The following is a 21,607-nucleotide window of genomic DNA, read 5'->3' on the forward strand; positions in this document are numbered from 1 at the left end:
GTTAGAATGGCAGCTCATTGATACAATTACTCTAGGAAGCAAAAGCCTGAAATAAATGGAAAGGCAGTTCTGATAGTGATGGATAAGTACTGACTAGTCAAGAACTAGATAACACATCCTGAGTATGAAAATACTATTCTTACTTCAATTTATTCAGAAGCCATCTAACCATTGTACAACTTCTGTCTGCAGTCTTCTTTAGCACAAACCAGAAGCCATCCCCATTATAGTCGGCTTTTCTGTCACTTAGCATTTTAGTCCTTGCTTAGCTTCCTTAGTGGTACAGAAGCATCTCTCTCTAGAGTGTGGAGCAGACAAATCCATGAGAGAACTGGACTCAGAAAAAGATTTCATCTTCCAAAAATGCAAGTTTAGAAACAGAGCAGCTCAGTACTTGATAGTGCTTGACAGAGCAGAGGAAACATCCAACAGAATGCTTCCTTATTGGATGGGACAAGAGCAGACAGATGGTATCATAGGACCAGTCACAGAGACAAATCTTTGTATCTGAAAATCAAGTAATGAGATACATATTGTCTTTCCATTTGTCTCTTTCAAACTGTCCAAGAGCAACACATATGTCAACTTCTTATTCAGAATTTTTAATTTGTACATAAAAGAACACTTTTAGATGATCCTGTCATAGAGAAAAACCATGCTATCTTCTGGAGGTTTTAGCAGTCTTATTATTACCTACATCACATAGCTAGAGGAAGGAGACTTTCCCTCTTCAATCAATAAATAAATATTATATTTTCATTAGACAACACAAACTCCATGAGTCATGTATCTACCACAATTTTCAAGAAAAATATGCTGTAAAAATCGTAAAATGGATCTTTATTGCAGTATTCTTGCTAGGGAAAAAAAATAAAAATGCTTATTGCTAGTGAAGTGAAGCCAGTATTTGCTGTGTTAGGATCTCCTGTGATTCTGCTGAGCTCTGGACAACACCTACATAGCTGATTTTGTTTTGTTTCAGGACAAGTTACATCAATCAGGAGTTTTCTTGTTACATTACAGACACTTGCGATAACACACAAGTTAAGTACCATTATCCTCCATTCACAAAATTAATCCCTTCCAAGAGTACCTGTCAAGTGCATGTAATTTAGATGCCCGAGAACACTCTGTATAGGACAATTTACTAGGGAAAAAAAAAAAAATCTCCATTGTAAGTATTGACATTTACATCTTGAATCTAGCCAACAAGCAGCGAGGCAGACGTTCATGACTAAGGGGAAAAGTGTTCAAAGTACACCTTCTAATAGGATCTGAATTGTCATGAAGGTGAGAACGGCAGCTGGGACACAAAGAAAAGCAATATGGGGTGATGTAATCCTCAAGTATGAGTAGCGCGTATAATCCTTCTACCTAGATGCCCTTTCAAAACGCAGGATGGACAAGCAGCTAACAATAGAGATTCACTGCAGTGTTTCTTAGCCCTTCTTGCTCCCTTCTTTTCAGCTCATTGGTTTTGCACAACAGGGCACTTATCCTTGACAAAGGAGGTCTGATCCCTTTCAGCTGCCCTACAGTGTGCCAGATAAAAGGACTATCTCCAAACTGCCACATGCCTGTAAGTGCTAGAAGTTAATTTATCTGGTAGGAATTCCTCTGTCTAGGGCTCTCCAGAACTTTATTGCTAATCATTCAGGGTTATTTACGTCTCAGTTCCTGTAGCTGGCCATTAAAAGTGGAAGCTCACTTTAAAAAAGTATATATTACACAGCAGCAAGTTTGCTGGGCTACAGAGGAATCATGCTAATTCAGGAAAGATACTTTATTATTAATTTTCTGTCCATATGCAACCATTCTGAGTTTTGTCTTCAGAATTCAAGAAAATTATGTGAAAATACTTTTTTTCCCACCCTTTGTCTTACCTAGTAATGTAAACAAATCAGTAGAAATAATAACACAGCTGGTGTAGGCCTTGATGACAACATCTATTTGCTGAATACTTTATCTAGATGAGGTGTATTTGGGTGAGATCCTATTCTTGTATCTACATCTTCATTGACGTATATGAATTCCAGGCAGGAATTCTAGGCTATCTTGTAGCCTAGTTTATACTATATTCTTTGCACAGCTGTGTCAGGGACAGCCAGAAATGTTGCATGTCCCTCAAAGCAGGTGCAAGAGAATGAGTTCAGAGCAATTACTCAGTGCTTCTTGCACCTGCTAGCAAAGAGATGACTGTAACTGCACTTTTTAAAGGGTAGAACTCTAGTTTTTGAACTTATAGGAGAACAAAAACTACTTAGTCTCAAGGAGGGATAATAGAGGCTAGAACTTTCTTTGAAAGAAAGGTCACAAGCTCTTGACCACATGCAGATATTAAGAAAGTGCTGTACTCACATAGTTACCTAGGACTGGATGCTGATGTGATGTGAATCAGAGAGCTTTTTTCTACAATTGCTGCCCCATTGTGGACCTTTTCCAATATTAGTGGGAGAGTCTCCCAATACACCTTCTTCACTACTTGGGTTCTAGCAGCTGAAGATGTAAAATCATTACAAAGACACAACCCCTCTTATAAGACACCGTCCTTTAGAACACTGATAATCTGATCATTTTACAGCAGTAATCTCTCAACAGTGTATACTCACAGAGTTTTAGTTGAAAATGTCATTTATTCACAAAGGAACCTGCTCTCTTTGAGCAGTCAGTAACCTTTGTTTTCCAAGGTTTTCCACACTGTTTACTACACTTTACAAAACAAATATATCACACATCTTAGGCTTCCTAGTACTTTTAGTCACAGGATCTTGTGCACAGTTATTCAAACAAGAATGCATGTATGCACACATCAAAAGGCTCTCTCTCTGTAATTTGTTTCCCTTATCATTACACAGGGTCACACGGAAAAAATGAATTAGGCCATGTTTTCCAACTAGTGCATGCAACAATGCCTATTTCAGAAACCGGCCCCAAAAGACATACAGTTCATTAAAGGAATTTTGTTTCCTCACAGGCTTTCCATCCATCACTCTGACCTTTGCTCTTTTCCTCATGACTTTGTGAAAAGCATTTGCAATTGATAATATTGGGGCCATATGCAGGTAGAACGCAGTGTTACAGCTCCATCTCTGCCAAGGACATGGAGCAGCCACAGCACCAGAGTAATGTGGGAGAAGTCAGGAAGAGAGCATGATCTTTTATCTTTCCACTGATAGAAAGCTAACGATGACTTTTAAAACAGAGCTTCAGTAAGAGTCACCACCCGTGTAAGTTTTATACATTTAAATTCTCAAAAAAAAAAAAAAAAAAAAGAGAAGTGGGGGAAGGAGGAGGTGGAATCTATTTTTTAAACTCTGCAAGTCCTACAGGGTATATTTTAGCTGAATCTCTGTCCTTTTGACCCTCTGGAAGATGATAGACTAGTGATGCTCTTTAAACCACCTGCCTCTCAGGCAAAATCTGTTGCTCTGTGTAACTGCTGAGAAGGTTTATATACATTTCTGAAACCTGAACATCTGCAAAGCTAGAAGGACTAGAAGACAAAACTTGAGACTTCTTTACAGTTGATTACACAAGGCATTACAGGGACACCCACTGAGGTTATTTAAAAGTACTTAGAGAAATAGAGTTCATTTCCCAACTGCATGGCTTACCACTGGCTTTAGGAACCACTGCTGAAAACCTATGCAGTCACAATGAATTCTTCCCAGTATCTGTAAAATCAGTGGCCTTTTCATTCACTGGAATTGCCCTAATATATGCAGACAGACTGCACCCCAAACAAAGTCTCCTTTTGTGTTATTCCAGAGTTACAGCAGGGGTTTTAACTACCTTACCTGAGATTTTTTGCTGCTGCAAAACTTAGTGATGTTAGAGGCACGACTATTGTAGTACAAACCTGAAGGTTCTTGAGCCTGGAACACAGGACGATTAGAGAGAGGCTATTTTGCCTTTTCTTTTTTTTTTTTTCCCTAGAATGTAGTTAAAAATTAGAATTTGTGTTCAGAGTATTTTAATACTATACTGCATAATGCAATGTAGAAATGAAGGGGCTTGTTGCAAGCAATAAAGAAGAATACCTTCATTTGTTCAGTGTTATACTTGACCTTTTTGCTGGAAAAGCAAATTAATCCAGGTACTGGATTAATCCCGCATGGAAACAAAGTAACTGATTTGGTCATATTTGATTCTTTGCAACACTGAAAGAGATTTTTGCTCAAGAAGGTAAAGAACAGTAGATAAGAAATGTGACTAATCTAATTGAAAATGTACATTAAAAAAATAAATGTTCTAAGACTTCAAAGATGGCACAACAAAGTTAAAAGTACACTACTAAATTCGCAAGATTAGAAAAGTTAAATTCTTACATTACATTACATTACATTACATTACATTAGCTTATTATTAATTACTCTTTCAAAGATAGCATTTTTAATCAAATATTTTTCAGTGGTCTGAAATGAATGCTGCCTAATGATAATTATCCAATCTCTTATCTTCTGCTCATTGTCCATTGTACAACCCCCATCTTATTTATTTGTCCTAAAACAAACCCATTTTCCTCTTGGTCTATTCAAGGGCAGTCTGTGAGAGTGAATTTTTTGAGAATGATTTTCTAAAGTCTGCCAAGTGAGGTTTGAGGCTATCTGCGTTTTAGCAACTGGGAAGACAAACACAGAGGTGTTAAGAATAAAATCTCTAACTATTAACCATCATTTTCTGAGATTGACTACTTTAATATTAAAAGTCTAGGACTCTTTTATGTTTACATGAGTTTTCCAGGCTGAGATGGGGACTCTGCCCTTCAGAACCATGGATTGAGTACATATCCCATGGATGATTTCATTTGCTTTAACCTCTTGCTCTTTATCTTTTGTCTAATCCATGAACTACCACACCTTAGTATTTTGTCTCCTGAAGAAAAGATCCTCCACTGCTCTTTCCTAGAATGATTGTAACTGATACCAGTGCAATTCTAATCAATACACTACAGTACACAGGAATCTTGCAGAAAAAAATCACATGTGATAAAGGCAAGAATGCTCTGTCAACTGAAAATAGTGAGAGTTTCTTAGGTAACTTCATGACTCTGATAGCCTTCACATCACCTGTCCATCTTGGACTCTTGTTATCTTCCCATTGTCCTCATTTAACCATTTCAAGTTTCTTTCTGCTAATACAGGATGTCCTACCTTTTCTTGTTACCTCTTCTTATTTTTGTGCTGATGTGTACTTTCTTTTCTACAAACCATCAGTCAATCATACTGATTCTTCCTCCTTTCCAGTCAAACTTCTCAGTCTATCTCTGACCTCCCTTCACCTCCACAAACCAGGATCAGCTCATGGGACAGGCCCAGCTTTCCTTCTTACTCCCTCACTCTACAATACCTGTTGCTACTGACCCTCTTCCAGTCCTACTCAAGTTTTTTTGAATTTAAAGCAGGCAGGATCCTCCTGAAGCCAGCAGCCCAAAAGGCAGCTGGCTAACAATACAAGGGAGAGAATGTCCTTGTCCTTACTTGTGACTATTACTGCTCCTCCTTGTAGCAGCCCACAGCTGTAACAACAGTGAAAACCCTGCTAAGCTCTGAAAACATCAGGAATGAAACACACTCCAGTATATGAATTCTCTGTGATACAAAACTGCAGAAGTGATACAATTGTATCCAGCAAGAGTGAACTGTGTTTTACTGAGAGGCGTAGGTGACCAGAAGTATAGAACGCAAAAGGGTATACAGGTGTACGATACCACTACAACTCTTCTCTTATACCTCCTAGCCAGATCCTTTCTCTAATTTGTGGAGGTGCTGGAGTTTTCCAAAGAAAACCCTTAGTTGGGAATTCACAAATGTGAAGTGTGCCACCCTGATGCTCTTTGCAACTGGAGCTACCTCTGAGTGGACTTAGATATAGAGGAAGAAATGCATGATGAACTCAGTTTTGACTTGGAAAAAAAGGTTCAGTTGCAATTATGTATTTAAATGTGACGATAAAACCTCAAAATCAAGAATGATAATTGTGAAATATTTCAACTGAATGTTAGTATTTAACATTTCACTTAGGCAATTCACCATTCTTGGGTTTTAGTTGGTTTGTTTGCCTTGTCCAGTCTACTCAACCATTGTATTATTATTATTTTTTTAGCTAGTTGAATAAAGAGATGAGAACACTGTGGTCAAAATTTGTCTGATCTAAACTAGATTTATACTTTTACATAATAGGAATTGTGATTGTTTTCCTCCATGCTGCACTGTGTTTCTTTCCAGGATGTGTAAAGACCCCTTTCCTCAGTAACTTTTAATAAATTCATGTTTGTGTGCATTTTCCACTTATTGGGTGACTGAATCTAAGTCATATGTCTGTAGAAACTGGATCCTAGTTTGAAATGCACAGGCCTTCTTCCTGGAATCCCAAATGTGCTTTTTAAGTTAAGAAAGGCAAAAAAAAATAAAAAATAAAAAAAATAAAAATAAAAACACACCAGCTTGTGACTTCAGCCAGGTGGTTTGTGCCCTCTCTTAGCTTTGCTAATATAAAGACAAAGGAGCAGAGAGCATTTCCATAGCCATCAGACTGAAGTACATTGTCCTTGGTGAGGTCAGTGCTTTACCCCTCTTTTAAAAAAGTGTTTGGGAAGAATGGAGCTTTTTGTTCTGCTTTATCAACCCCTTCTTAACAGAGAGGAAATGGTCCCTGAGGACGTGGCAAATCTCTTGTAGCTTTTGTTTTTCCATAAGCACCTGAATATATGAGATGCAGTCTGGCCTAAACTACATCTCTCTGTAATAATAGTCCTGAAAAAGAAATACAATATTTGTGTTTGAAAGAGAACTTTCAGGCCTGGAGCCATAAAATTTCCACCTGTAACCATTTATCTGAACCACCGCATTAGCAGTACTTTTGTCTGCTTAAGAAGCTTTGAAACAAGGTGCCGGCAGGTGGGGTGAAGTACTATTTGTCCCTTGGTGAATCCTCAGAGGAAATCAGACAAAGGAATAAAGTTTTGTAGAAGATGAAATATTCCCTTACCTTTTATTTTCTCCCTGTTTGGCTCTAGTTCTGTTGTTTCTTGAGACCTCTTATGCATTCACAACAACATTTCTCAATTTAGTGAGCATGCCACAGCAATTGATTTAGACAATGCAATAGCTGTGACAGCAATTGGGAGGCACTCCAAATTTAAAAAGTAACAGGACACGCAAAATGGAAGCCTACTGACTGTTTTTGTGATAATTGAATTTCATTGAGTTTTAGCAGTGAGAAATGAGCAATAAAAGGGCTGTTTCCAGCCACGGTTCCAGGAAAGGGCTAGGGCACCATGCATCAGAGAAATATATGTTGAACACTTACATGCAAAAGTCATCTGAGTTACTGGTTCAGACCAAAAAACTTCTTTCCTTCTTAGCTGCAAAAATAATTTCAAAATAGAATAGGCAAGCCTTTGAGATAAAGAATTAAAGATAAAAAGGTCTGACTACTTTTGTATAGCTCCAGGACTGCAAAGTTGCTGTGTGGGCAATTTAATTCTGTTCCACGCTGAACAGTTGCTGTAAATGAGGATCTCTTTGGTCGCAGATTTTCCCAGAACAGTTTTTGAGGAAAGCTATTTTCCTGGTTCTTAAGGATTTAATTTTTCAGAACTGAAAATGTGCATTGGTTTTTTATGATGCTTTAACCATTGCTCCTCAAGTGATTGTGTTTCTGGGGGTCACTGCCGAGTTCTTGTATTCTATAGGAACAGTAGTTCTCTCTGTTTTCGATGCAATTCCATTAGCTCTGCTGACACTTAGCACTTATTGAGAAGAGCAGCCTTCACACCTTTGGAAATGGCAAGCTAAGGAGTTGCACTGCATCTTTTGTTTTTCACAAGAAACAATGAAGATTCATAACACACTGTCCATCTAATCCACATTTCTTTCAGTGGAATCCAGGCGGGTTTGAAATGGATATAAACAGATCTCTCTGACAGATCCATTACAAGAAAAGTTTTCTCTCTCTTTAGCAAAGTTCCAGCCTTAGCTTCACCTTCTATGTAAAGTAGTTCTTCAGAAGTGAAGGTTTCCTGTCTCTTTTATTGACTTTTATGCAGATTTCCTGAGTTCAATAGCTTGAAAGCAGTTGATTAGTAAATATGTCATCCAGACCCTGATCAAAATCCAGATAAGACAATGTGTGCTTCATCAAATGTCTGGTCTGTTTTAATAATAAAGATTTCTATGATCACTAAAACTGCAGGTAGACTTTGTCTCAGAGCTTAGCCTTACAATGGGGAATAGCATACATCACTTAAAGAACAGCTATGGGAAATGTGTGTTTTGTAGTGATGTTCAGTCATGTGGAGGCCAGAAGTTTCTGTAGGACTGTCGAGAGCTGGGAGAAGTACCATCAACTGTACCCTGTAATATCTAAGAGAATGGCATTAAAGGGAATTAGTAAATAACTTTTTCTTTTTAATATCTTTCACTTCCTGAGATATGCAGTATAACGGATAAAGATTTATATGGTTCTCAGAATGAAACAAAACTTAGCTCAGCTACTTTTTATCATATTTAAAAAACAGTGGTTGGATAAAAAGCCTTTAAAAGAATAAGGCTAGCTGAGGTGGGTTTTTTTCCTCAAAAATTGCTGACTAACCTGGTTTAACATCTTTCTTTTATGCATTCAGAGATTCTACTGTTACCCTGTAGAGGAGGGGGGAGAAGATTTGAATTTAAATATAATTCATGGTAATAGATTGGTGGCAAAACTTAATCAAGTCAGTGCATTAGCTCTGCCTAAATAAATGACATCTTGTTCACAGGATAAGCTAGTTATGCATTGGACTTTAATAAAAAGACATACATAGCCTCTCTTCAATTTTGCCCATGGAACTTTTACACAAGAGTCAGCGCATAGCAGAGCTGCCAGATTCAAAAATAGAAGTGCCTTCATTACTCATTCATGCAAAGGGAATGAGGCAAAGTGTGGGTGAACGTACAGTTGGACATGAAAATCTGATAAGAGCACAAGGGAACAACAATGGCAGCATAGGGAGCTATAAACCTGGTGTTGATTGGCATCTACCATTAATTTGTATTCTATGTGTGATCCAGCTGATGAGGCACTGGGAAATAATGTATGTTTGCAAGGCGGTGTTCAGAATTGCTCTGCCACCAAGCCAAAGACCTGGTGAATTGAGGAAGTGTGACAATTGCCAGCTTTTTGCTCAAATGCAGAATCTGACTTTGAGAGATCAGCTTCCCTCTGTCATAATGAAAAATAGAGACCCACAATAAGACATGGCAAGGAGCAGAGGGAATGCAAATGTACACCAGCTGGGAGAAGGAAGAAAACACATAAGAGTCTCTGTGGTGTAAGAACTAAAATAAGGTAAAAATGCCAACACTATTCTGTCATGGTAACATTGGAGAACACGCTTAAAGGGTAACAGAAATGCAAGAAACTTGTAGGTACTGAATTACTTCTAAATTCTGCACAGAAAGCAGAATCTTTCTTCCCCTTAAAAAACACTTTTTGTTCTTTCTTTTCAGGATATGTTAATGGGGGAAAAATCAATAAACTATTAAAATACTTCAAAGATGTATTTCAGACAAGTTCTGTAGAGGTGATCTTACCGATTGGCAATACATATGTCTGTCTGGTGCTGATGAGAGCCTTTCAGAAGAGAACTTCCTAAATATTAGAATAAATAATAAAATGTTCTTCTCTATAAATGTCAACAGTAAAATTAAAAACCTGCCAGGAAGGTTCTTTTTTTTTTTTTTTTAAATATTTTTGCTGAATCTGCTCTCTCTTTTGGCTTGCTCAGAGCACAGGTGCAGAGGCAGGAGGATTTCTTGCCTGCTGAAGATAAGCAAGCTACTGCATGACATAGCTGCTATGGAGCACAGATCCATGGAAGGCTGAGGTACCAAAGGCTTTAATGGACAGAGTCTGTAGCACAAAGCAGCTGTGTGTGCTCCTCTACTTCATTATAACAACACACAGAACAGCACACATTTGCCAGCTGCACTTATGTTTTTGCTTACTGCAGCTTCTCAGCTGCTGGTAAAATCTGAAGGAATTCTCTATTCATTTGCAAGGTGCATTCAACACCAATTATTTTGTTTTAACGGTCAGCTACTCACTACAGAGTGCGAGCCAAACAGGAAGTACTGAGCCTGTCTCTAGGCATTTTGCTATTTAGTGAGATTTGTAGCATTAAACTCGCATGTTGCTGAGTATCAGCAAGGATGAGATGTATCCAGAAGACAAGTCAGGACTGGGAATCCAGGTTTACCATTGACTCACTGCATGGCCATGTACTCATCTCTTGCAGGTTGGATCTTGATCCCAATCATAACTTGTAATAATGTAAAACAAGAAGACATGTCACTCAGTGTAATAAACTGCTAGTAGTAGCAATAATAAAATAATAAATAACTACTAATACTAAAAATCTGGTCCTTAGATAACTCAGAATCCTTATGCATCTGATCAGTGATATTAGAATAATGCCATTTGCTCTCTACATGATGAATATATGCCAAGAACATACCTATGTGGCTTTGAACTTTTACAGTGCCAAGCATTATTACAATGATATGACTAAAACAGTGACAGCACCTTTACCTGACACCTTTACCTCAACCAAATGAACGTTAACCTACAGTTAATGGTACTATACAGTGTGTGTATGCTGAAATGCAGACAAAAGTATATACCATCTCTCTATGCACAAGAAAAAAAAAAAACAAAACAAACGAACAAAAAAAATATTGCTTGCACAGAGAGATGGTTTAGTTAAATCTGGCTGAGAGTTTTATTGCTCTATTTGAATAACAATCCCTATCCTGCCTGCATAGCAAAACAGCATCACTTTTTCCTGGACATCTAATGAAAACAATCTGGTTTTATTGAAGCGAATTTCCAAACCCTCACAGGGCTTATTATTTGCACCATCTCCCAGCCCCAGTCTTCCACTTCTTTAGATCAGAAGTAAATACTTGTATCAAATGTACAAAGAAGTAGCAAATAGCAAAATATGACCCTCAGAAATATTTGCTCTCTTCATAATATTCTTCCAGACTTATCTAGATGGCCATATTATCACTGTAGTTTTAATTAAAGCAATGACATAAATTAGATTTACACAATGCTAAACACTTGGAAGTGTCTAAGTGTAGATTTCCTTGTGAGGTTTGTATCTTAGTTTTCTTCTGAGCCTTGAAATCCATTGAGACATGCATGGATTGCCATGGAGCTTGAAGAGAATACAGCACAGAAAGCACCAGTGTCTTGCCCCCAGCCCGAAGGCTGGATGTCTCTGCCACTCTAAATTGTCACCACAAGTCAAAAAGAAATCCTTGTACACCCCTTGATTCTGCAGCTTACTATATTGGCTTGAAAGAATTCTGGGGTCATACAGTATCTGTGACAATATAGGTAACTGAAATCCTGCACCTACTCTTCACCCTGCCATGTAAATCTGTTCAGGTGATATCCAATGTCAAGTGGAGTTTAGCACAAAAAATAGTCCATCTCCTGCTGTTAATGGCAGCGTCATTGACAGCTACTTCAGAAGACCCCCAAAACCTTTTATATGTTTTAATGTCCAGTGAAGGATAACTAAAAAAACTTATCCAATGAAAGACACAGATAGACGCATAAGGATCTAAAAAGTGAATAAGTGGTGCTACTTGGAATACTGAGCGCAGCATGATCAATGAGGCTGAAGAGCCCTGCATTTGTAATTGATCCTTCTTCTCAACTGCCATCTTTCAGTACAAGTAATGCAGCTTCCATGCTGTGCGAACCTAAGCATGGCAGCACAGGATGACAGCACACAGAAACTTGACTTTATCTTCTGAAAATGGAAAAAAAAGTTAGAAACTAACTTTTGTATGCATATAGTGTCATAATAATTCACTGAACTTCAGGCAACGAGAAAACTGTAATCTGATTAAAGGATAACCAAATTAAAAACAAGGATCCCGTTATCTAAGGAATAACAGGCAGAGAAGCAATAGTAACTTAAGAAGTGAACGTGAAGCATATTTCATTGTTAGCTTCTAAGACCCAGAGAGGAGGGTTAGGCTACTGTCTCCAGTGTGAAACCACTAAGGTACTTCAAGAATACTCTCTCCTGAATGCCATTCAGACTGAAAGGGTTAAACCAAACTAGATAAAGGATTTATTATAGGATGCAAGATGATGGGAATTTGGGGATTGTATGAAATATTAAGGATAAATGGGGGAAGGAACGGAGGTGTAAATAGAGGGATGAGGTGCACTAGCAAAGTGCAAGTGTGGGGAAAAATAGAGGTAAAATGAGATACAAGGGAATGGCTGAGTGAAAATGGTCAACAGTCCTGCATTTGATTGCCATGGTTTCTCCTGTATTCCTACATCCTATCTGTAATAATCTTTTGTGAGGGTGATTTCTATTCACAATAAATGTTTGAGTGTAAGTGAACTGTAGGTTGGACTAGCTGGCAAAGAAGATAAGAACTAGTGATGTGAGAAGCTGCAAGCCTAGGATGCCTGGAGGTCAGGGAGCCAGCAGCTGGAAGAGACTGGTGTCTGTGGGCAAGCTACTGCCTAGACTGAGTGCCCAAGAAACCTACTGGAGACACCAAGCAGGTTGGGACCAGCATCCACAAAAAAAAAAAGACAGGATACGGGGGCCTCTGGTCTTGATATGGGTATGCTCCAAGTCCGTGGGGATTGTTCAAGAACCATAAATGATAAATTTATAGTATAATCTACGTCTATGATGTACTGAACAATAGCTTAAAATTAAATACATACAGAGTTATTGTATTTGGTACGTGTGCTAATGTTGGAGAAGGAGGGGAGAAAAAATAATTCAGAATGAGAGACAGTTTAATAAAGGGCATTTACCAATGTTACTTCATGATAGAAAGGACCTTAAGTGTTTGTAAAAATGTCTATTACTGTCCAGTGCTCAGAACAGTTTCTAGTTAACTAATGAGATAAACTGTATAAACACATTTGGACATACATAACTAATGAATATTATGAAACAACATAGTTTCTTTTAAAGTCATTGCATAACTCCATCCAAGATCTGTTCTTAGAAGAGGTTTCATCCCAGTAACTAATCCTTTTTTTAAGAGTTGGGCAGAAGGAGACATGTATATCTCCCCTTAATTTATGTTATGAGTATGTGTGAATATATATATATTTAATAAACAGAAACTGGGAAAAAGGTATGAACTGCTCTTGGAGTCATCAGCAGGGTAGCCAGAGCATGCCTTCTCTTTGACTCAGTGACTCAGACTGACAGTAAGAGCTGACAAAAGCCCAGGCTAGTAGCCTTACTGCCTTGTGGTAGACATTTCTTTGGAGAAATATTTGACAGTTGTGCACTTGAGACCTCTCTGGCAGGTGACAATGTAAGGTCTGGTTTACCCTTTTTCAACCAACTCAAATCTAGTTTACTCAGTTTGGGAAAATGTCAATTGTACCTATGCTTGGCATGCAGTGATGCAAAAGCATGTGATACTTATATCCTTTTTTTTTTTGTATCTAGGCTATAAATCAGTCGCAGTACTGCAACAATGCTAAAATCTTTTTCCATACCAGAAAACAGAAATTTGTGGTTGCTGTTTATAAACTCAGTACAAACATGTCAATTGCTCTAGCATTCAGTGTCTACTGAAAAATAATAATGAGAGTTAAATAAGCAGAGCAATGTTATCTGACAACAGCATGGTGGTTTGGTCAAATGACTCATTGTGCCATCAGTATCTGAAGATTCCTTTGCACTAAAATTAGATCATGCAGTTCATGATCTACCCTGGGAGTAAAGATTAGAACCCACTCATTCAAACTTTTTAATCTGTCTTGTTTGTATGCATCATCAGAGTCTTTGTTAGAAAGCTGTTGTTTGCAGATGGTTGCACTTCCAGAGCAGAAAGAGCAAGACCTGAAGATAATGTCATCTAATTTCCCAACCACTTCTGTAGACCTCAATTTAGCATTTCAGCAGAACAGATTTGCACCAACTAAAGCTAAATAAACAACGTTCCCAAATTAACAGCATAAAAATAAATGCTGTGACTCTGCTTACTTATTTTGGAATAAAAATGTTTTGTGATGATGCTAAAATTTTGTGTCTAATGCACCAGTTTTTCCTGAGCTTTCTCTTAAACACACCATAACCTGCACATCAGATTTTACTTGGCACATACACTTGCATTCTCTTAAGTGATGTGAAGATAGATGTTTGCTAGTAGCAACACCTAAAATACTAAGAGATTTCCTTATCAGGCATCTTCAAGCACTCTTGAGTAAAATATAAAAAAGATAGAATATTCAACAATGCTTTAATGGAAGACAATCCGTATGGGGATGGATGAACATTAAGTGAACTTGTTGTATTTCTGTTGAATGAGTTCTTAAAGTGCGTAGTCATCCTCTCCTGAAACCCTGAACATATAGGTCTGAGTTATAATGAACTAATGCATAGAAAGTACTTCATGTTAAGCAAATAATGTATTCAAAGGATACTTAAGCAGAAAGCTGTGTAATACTGATTGGCAACATTAGGAGTACCTAGTTGCCAATAGAAATGTGTTCACCAGCCATAACTAAATACGGCCAAGTAAAGGTCTCTGAAAATAATTATTATGTAGCAATGCAGCAAACTAAAGCTTCAACTAAGTTGAAGGCAACAGTTGCAGTAATTTACAATTTTTAAACTGTTTCACTGACCCCAGTTGAATTGCTTGATATTTACCAGGCCAGATAAATCATAAAAGCAAACATTTCCTAAAGTGGCCCGGGACTGCTGTGGTTCTGGCTGAGGACTATCATACTTCCTTGTGATTATTTTCAGAGGTGCTGCAGTGAGTACATACCAGGCAGAGAAGCCAGCACCGCTGGAAACCAGATTCTTGTAGGCTTTATGGTCACGAAGTTATCAGTCCTACAGCCCTTATTCAAATAGATCATTATGTTTTATACTGCTATTGTATAGGTGATCATTAAAGATATGAATCTAATTCATATTTACTCAGTTTTTAGTAGCACAATTTTGTTAATGATTTATTTTTATAATACCTCTGAAACTAATATGTATTTTGGCAATATGGCCAAAGAATGTAACCTGCTTTTTTGAGCTGCTTTCAGCCATATATTCTTTTCATCGTCTATTTAGAGACTTGAGGTAACTTGCACATTCATTTTTTTAAGGAAGTCTTTTAAAATGACTTTTTTTTCCCCCTTAATTTGTTACTCAGTAGTGAGGTCAATTTCTCAGCTAGAATTCACTTACTGAATGTACTTCATATTTGTACGTTCAACATTTGCACTGTAAATATATATACTACAGTAGTCTGTTAGGAACTCAGTGGTGGCAACCCAGCTGAGAATTAAGATTAACATGCTATTACTGTTCAATTTGCTCTAGCAGAGAAATACTTGATAAACACAAAGTTACATTGTAATTTCATTTGTGTTTTTCCTGCTTGCACATTTTCCATTCCAGGTCACAGCCTGAGATGCTTTTCAACTACTCAGTGCTTCATAGATTGATATATTAATTTGGGGAGATGGAATAAACAGCAAAGTAATAGAAACCCGACCCTCTTACAAAGGATTAACCAACCCAGATCACTCCAATATTTCTAACTGTCTATTAAACCAAGAATTATTTTAAAATGATTAAACTACATTGTTTCACCTGGAAAAGAATTTTAGGCTACCAGCATTACAATCTGCTAATTTCACACAGTACTGATGGTACAACATATTAGTGGCCAGTGTATCTTGCAGTTTTAACGTGTGACTTCCCTGACGAAACAGACTTTGGGCACTGAAAATTTGCTTGAGACTTGCTGGAAGATTGCTGGCAGACCTTCAGCTCAGGCTCATTGTTAGAGTTTCTCATTCTGATGGTTAATTTTGTTTCCGTGTAAAATCATGTTTTCTGCATTATTTTGGCCACACATCTAAAACATAATCGACTGAATTCCAGCCAGATCCAGTACACAGACAAAATTATAAACATATGTATATATAAATTATATATAAATATATAAATATATAAAATATTGCAAAATATTACTGGACTACTTTTTAGAAGAAGAAACTTTAACACAGTAGTGCAAACTGTGACTAAGTATTCACCATATTAACTTGTAAACTTTCTCAGATTTCATGCATTTCTGAAATATTTCATATATTAAAAGAGAATTTTGTCTGTTGCTGAACAACTCTTCATTTGGTGAACAATAAAGAACACCAGGGAATTATAAAACACTCAAGTTTTATATCAATAATCACAATGTACAATATGTAATTTTTATATCAGTTTTTTTCCTTAAACCACTTAATATTCTTGTATAGAAAACTAAGATTTGAGAATATTATGTTTATATTTTGTGATATTTTGAACTATTCTGCCTCCTTTACTTTTCTATTTTCAGTTTCAAAACAGTAGGATTGACATAACTACCAGGAAGCTAATAACTCTAGAGTCACAGCTTCCATGAGAATCATCACTTAAGTTGGATCTTCTGATATTTAATTCAGTAATAACACCCTCAGCAAGTCAGCTGCCCCAATCACATATGATAATTACTGTGAACAAAACCAAAAACCTTGAGTTTTGTAAGGTATGTTTTAGGTAAAACCTGTTTCTGTTCTTTTGCAGAAACCATCTGCTGTTCCCTCTACACTCAGAAGAGTGGTTAGTAATACTTGAAGAGCAGCATGGTATTTTTCAAATATGCTGAGATTAGTTGTTTTCTTGTGTTTAATTTCAAGTGGGAGCATTCAAAACTAACATACACACCTCTAATTATGACTATGCTGCAGACACTGGGATAGAGAAATCCACCTACATAGAGCCGATACAGAATTATGTTTGAAGAGAGACACTATTCTTTCCCAATTATGCCACAGTCTTGTCAATCTCATTTATTTGGAAGAGTGCTAAGTTTACACCCACATTCTATGGAATTTTGTATAGTATTCTGTGCAGCACTTGGTAATGGTTATATTGTTTTTAAATATTATTACCATATGCAGTGTTGTGCTAAATCAACACTAGGAAGACAAATGATATAAACCTCCCTGACAATTAGATCTCTAAATGTAGTTTACCATTAGTTCTGAGGCCATCAATGGGATTCAATATTCATCTTAAACAAGGTCCAAAACAGTTAAGATTAATTATCTTATGGAGAGCCTGAACACTCTCTGTTCACTATGGAGGAAGTCTATATAACTAGTTTTGACAAGACATTGAGTGGGATTTGCCTCATCCACACACAGATATCAGAAAGTTAGGTGTCTAAACTACTCACTTTTGGGTTGCTTTTAAAATAATATTTTATTTTTATTTTAGAATCATAGAATCATTAAGGTTTGAGAAGATCACTAAGATCATCTAGTTCAACCATCAATCCATCACCACCACACCCGCTAAACATGTCTCTAAGCACCACATTTTTTAACGGTTAAGAAAACTTTACTGCATCCTCATTAACTAGCAAAATAATGCTATTCTTGAAGCCCACAAATGAATTTGGCTAACAAAATAAATGTAACTAAAAAAGTACCAAAAAATGGTAAAAGTCATACTCAAATTGCTGAAAAAAATATTATTCAACAAAAGAGAAGTCAGTTTTGAAGGTTTTTCAGCTCTTGATATGAGATTAAATCGCATACACACACACACACACACACACACACACATACAAAAAAGCAAACAAGAAAAGGAAGAAGAAAACCTCTACAGAGATGAAGACTACCTGCTTTAAGATAAAAGAGTCACATAGTTAAGCTTATTTGGATGAGGATCTGATGCTGTGGCTGCAAAAGTGTCCAGTACAGGAGATTAAAATACACTATAGAGAATCATCTGACAGAACTGAAATGACAGTTTGCTAAAATTGAATGCAGCAGTGCCCTAAAAAAAAAAGGTAAATAAAAAATTCAAAATTACAAAAGATTATGTTTCACAGCAGGAGTTTGCAGGCATCAGTAGAATATGAACTGCATGTGCAGGAGGCGTTAATATCACTTCTTGCTCAGCAGAATTCTTTGGAAGTGTAATGGGCAGCATTGCCTTGCATGACTGTATCTTCATAAAAACAAATAGGACAGATACTAATTTCAACCTAGATAGGGGTATATAGTCCTATATGTTTCCAGAAGCAATAGTGATAACATTGCTGTAACAAAAATACATTTGGCAGAAAATGAATCATTGAAGCTCTAGGCTTACTATGGTCAGAAAAAAAGTAAAAACTTATCCTCACTAAAACAGAATATGATCTAAATTGAACATTACACATTTTACCTCAGCTAAAAAATCTGATCCAATATTCTGATATAGAGAAGAAGGTTGTAGCTTTTATGGCATGAGCATGAAAAGTTTTTTGGAATTTACACTGAAGCTAGATATAAGTATATCCTGCTAGGATTTAAAATGAGTAAATGGGCTTGAAAAGAAAGTTCACACAAAAGAAAACAGAGTAATAATAAAACAAACATCTCAGAGAGACACTGAAGAGTAAATGTACCAAGGTTACCCCCTAGACCATAACCCTAGAGAGGTATGCCCTAACTTAAGTCAAAGGGTATGAAAAGGTCTTGGAAGGTTTATTATGCCAGTTTACAGAGGATGCATGCAGTAGCCTGCAATAATCTGTAAACTGTTGGTCAGTATATGGGTCAGTATAGGGGAAAAAAGATTTCTGCATAGACTGAAAAGAACAGAATAAATGTGTCAAAAAGAACCATGCTATTCTGCACAAGGAGAAAAATTCCATAAGGTAAATTCCATGCAAAATATTATTGTATGCCTGAGGGATCAACAGAGAGAGTAACTTTAAAAATATGTCCCACATTTGTGCACATTAAGTGTTTGTTGTGACAGTTACCAAGAGAGGTCACTTGGCTTGTGTTTGTGATATAATTGGTAAGATTCAGTTCACCTAACTTTATAAGTCAGATTCTGCCCAGAAAGACTTCAGGTCTATGTGTCTACTTTAGGATCAGCTGGATAGACTTTTCATATCTGTTTTAAGGTTTAAAGGCTTGATTCAACTACCTTTAAAAAGAGTCATCTATTACCATCTGAGATGTGTTAGGATACCTAACATAGTTGCACAGGGCAATTAGATATGTTACAGGACATATTGGAGAGTTGTGTATTCCAGAGAGGCATGGCTTTCAACAACATCAAACAGTTATGTAGTGTGTAGACAACTAGATTAAGGCCTGAACCTCACTTTCTTGAATAGTAGTGAAGCCATCTCACATTTAAGCTTCTACCTGCAAACACCTACTCTAACATATCCTAATCCAGATGTGAATTCCACTCAAAGTGTTTTCAACATAAATATCTAAATCTCTGCTACAAGTCTAGGCTTCCATTGTGGCTAGTGGAGATGCAGTCAACACAGACAGATCTTGATTCTTTTTCCTGAATAGATATGCAGTTCCCCTTCAGATGTCTGAAGATGTGTCTAAGATGACTGTGCCAGAGAAGAAGATATAGAAGATATGCCACACAACTAACATGAGACTCATACCTTTCTGGAACAGGAGCTGAAAGACAGAAATGACATTCCATAGTGTGAGAAACAGTACAAAGCAGCTGTCTTCAGGCAGATAAATATGAGATTTGTTAATTTAATAGAAATCTGGTTTTCAATTTTCTCAAAAGAAGGGTACAAAAATTTAGACTTAGACTATACATGTCTCAATCTGACTTTAAAGTCATCTTGTTTAGCAGAATATACTTCTTCTGAAGATCAAACCCTTAAGAAGATATGTAGAACTACTTTCTGGTATTGGAAAATATTTCCATCTTCAATTATCAACTTGCAGAGGATCTGTTAGTAGTAGGCACTACAGAGGAGCTGTTATGAGGGAAGTGCGTTACTAGTTAGAAACTAAGAAATCCAAAGGAAAGGTCAGAAACAGTCTGAACTAAAGTAACATGAGCAGAGATACTGACAAAATGTAATCCTAAACTGAAGCCAAATCAAAGACTTGATTTTTGATCTTTCAATCAAAATCTTTTCTTTTTAACTCTTTGTCAACAGTTTACAGGCAGTTTGGCCCGGTTCAGTGATGAATGGGGCAGGGGACCTGCAGACCCATGCCCCGGGAAAGGGAAAAGGGAAAAAGGGTAGGGAGATGCACCTAAAAACAAAACAGCAGCAACGATCTGAGGAGAAACAAACTAATTTACTAAATAAGATATCGGAATGCAAAATAACACAATATAATGCAATATAACTACAATTTAAGCTAATAAATCCAATAAAATGAGACAGTGTCCAAAATTAAGGTAGGCCTTACTCTAGTGCCGACAGTGAGATGATTGCGGAACAAGATGGTGCTGAGATGAGAGACGGGACAAGAAGAGGGCGTCTCGTGATCTGTGAACAGTTTTATATTTCCCTTTGAACGGAAAATTGTAACAGAACAGCAAAGTCATCTGGGGAATGTAGTAGTTCTTCACTTCTGAGAACCAGGTACCCGGAACTATCCATGATTCATGGAACTGGAGCATTAACTCTTTAACTCCCAATACACTACATGACGTTATTATGTGGAATACCGATAACCAAAAATCATAAAACCATGACACTGTTATTAGTACATACTGTGAAATTTTCATTTCAAGAGATGTCTTCTAATTATGTAGATGATCAGAATTTAGGTATCAAATTATGCATATATCTACAAGAACCAGCAGGTCTGAATGACTGTAAGAAGCAGTTGATATGCTGGGGGTGATGCTGCTATTCAGAGGGACCTCAGCAAGCAGGAGGAGCAGTTTGACAAAGACCTCATAAAATTCAACAAAGACAACATAATCCATTACTTGGAATTCAAGAAACCATGCAACAGTATTGCCTGTGAACTGAGCAGCTGGGAAGGCCAACTGCAGAAGTGCTGCTGATCCTAAGGCACAAGTGGAATTTAAGTCAGTATGCGCCCTTACAGTGATAAAGGCTAATCATGGACTAGGCTGCTTTAACAATCCAGTAACATGTCAATTTTGAATCTTAAAATTGTTGGAGTTGGAAGAGACTCGTAAAGGTGATTTAGTCCAACTCCCCTGCAATGAACAGGGACACTACAGCTCAATTAGGTTGCTCAGAGCCCTGTCCAGCCTGACCTTGAATGTCTCCCAGGATGCGGCATCCACCACCCCTCTGGGTAACTGTTCCAGTGTTTCACTACCCTTACCATAGTTTGAAATCATTACCCCTTGTCGTATCACAACAGACCCTCCTAAAGAGTCTATCCCCTTCCTTCTTATAGTTCCCCATCAGATACTGAAAAACCACTCTCAAATCTCCCTGGAGCCTTCTCTTCTCCAGGCTTAACAGCCCCAGCTCTCTCAGCCTGTCCTCATAGAAGAGGTGTTCCATCCCTTAGATCATTTTTGTGGATACATTCCTACAGGTCCACATCTCTCTTGTAGTGATGTACAGGACCTCCCCCAGAGATCCTTTTCAGCCTAAATTATGATATGACTCTGCAATTATTTAGTGTAATCATTTTTCTTATGATGAATTCCCAGCTAGCAGATCTTAACAGTCCAGTCTCCAATGAAATCTGAGATGTCAGTGTGTCCTAAATCAATACTGGATTTTTCCCTTCTCTGTAT

Source organism: Numida meleagris, chromosome 3, assembly GCF_002078875.1.
Source record: "Numida meleagris isolate 19003 breed g44 Domestic line chromosome 3, NumMel1.0, whole genome shotgun sequence".
Classification (NCBI taxonomy): Eukaryota; Metazoa; Chordata; class Aves; order Galliformes; family Numididae; genus Numida; species Numida meleagris.